Source organism: Grammomys surdaster, unplaced genomic scaffold, assembly GCF_004785775.1.
Source record: "Grammomys surdaster isolate TR1022 unplaced genomic scaffold, NIH_TR_1.0 257, whole genome shotgun sequence".
In the NCBI taxonomy this organism is placed as follows: Eukaryota; Metazoa; Chordata; class Mammalia; order Rodentia; family Muridae; genus Grammomys; species Grammomys surdaster.
Window position 1 is genome coordinate 3,612,648 of NW_021604698.1, and position 657 is coordinate 3,613,304.

Genomic DNA, 657 nt, shown 5'->3' on the forward strand with positions numbered 1-657 from the left:
GGAAGAACTCAAGAAAGAATGATTGTATATTTATAAAAATTAACATTGTAATGGTATACACACACACACACACACTCATATATATATATATATATATATATATATATATATATATATATATATATATATATATGTTCATTAATACTGATGAGAACATTACCCAGCATACACAGGTATGAAAATACTTCATGATAGCTGACACAAAATCAATATACAGTAATGTTCCTCTTCATTTTAAGCATTCTTGTGGTGAATAGAAATATTACATAAATAAAGTTTTAAAAAAAATCTGTCCAAAAATGCAGGGAAAGTTATACTTTAATAACACCTTCTAATGATAGCTTCTGTAATGACTGTAATATAATTAATTCTACTTGTATTATCTACATTTAGGTCTTTTACTGTGTCCCAAATTTATATCCCAACTGCATGTCAATGTCATGTTTTCATTTCTGATGATTAAACTTAAACTTTAATATACATAATCATCAGATATTATTCATAAATATAACTCTTCTTAGCAAAACAGGAGTCTTGAAATGTTAAGCTGTTACCAATTCTTTATGGTTTATTGATTCTGATTGTATAATTTTGCATTAGACAGCTATGGATACCTAGGCTTAATCATATAGTTGCCACATTCCTAGCTAATCATCG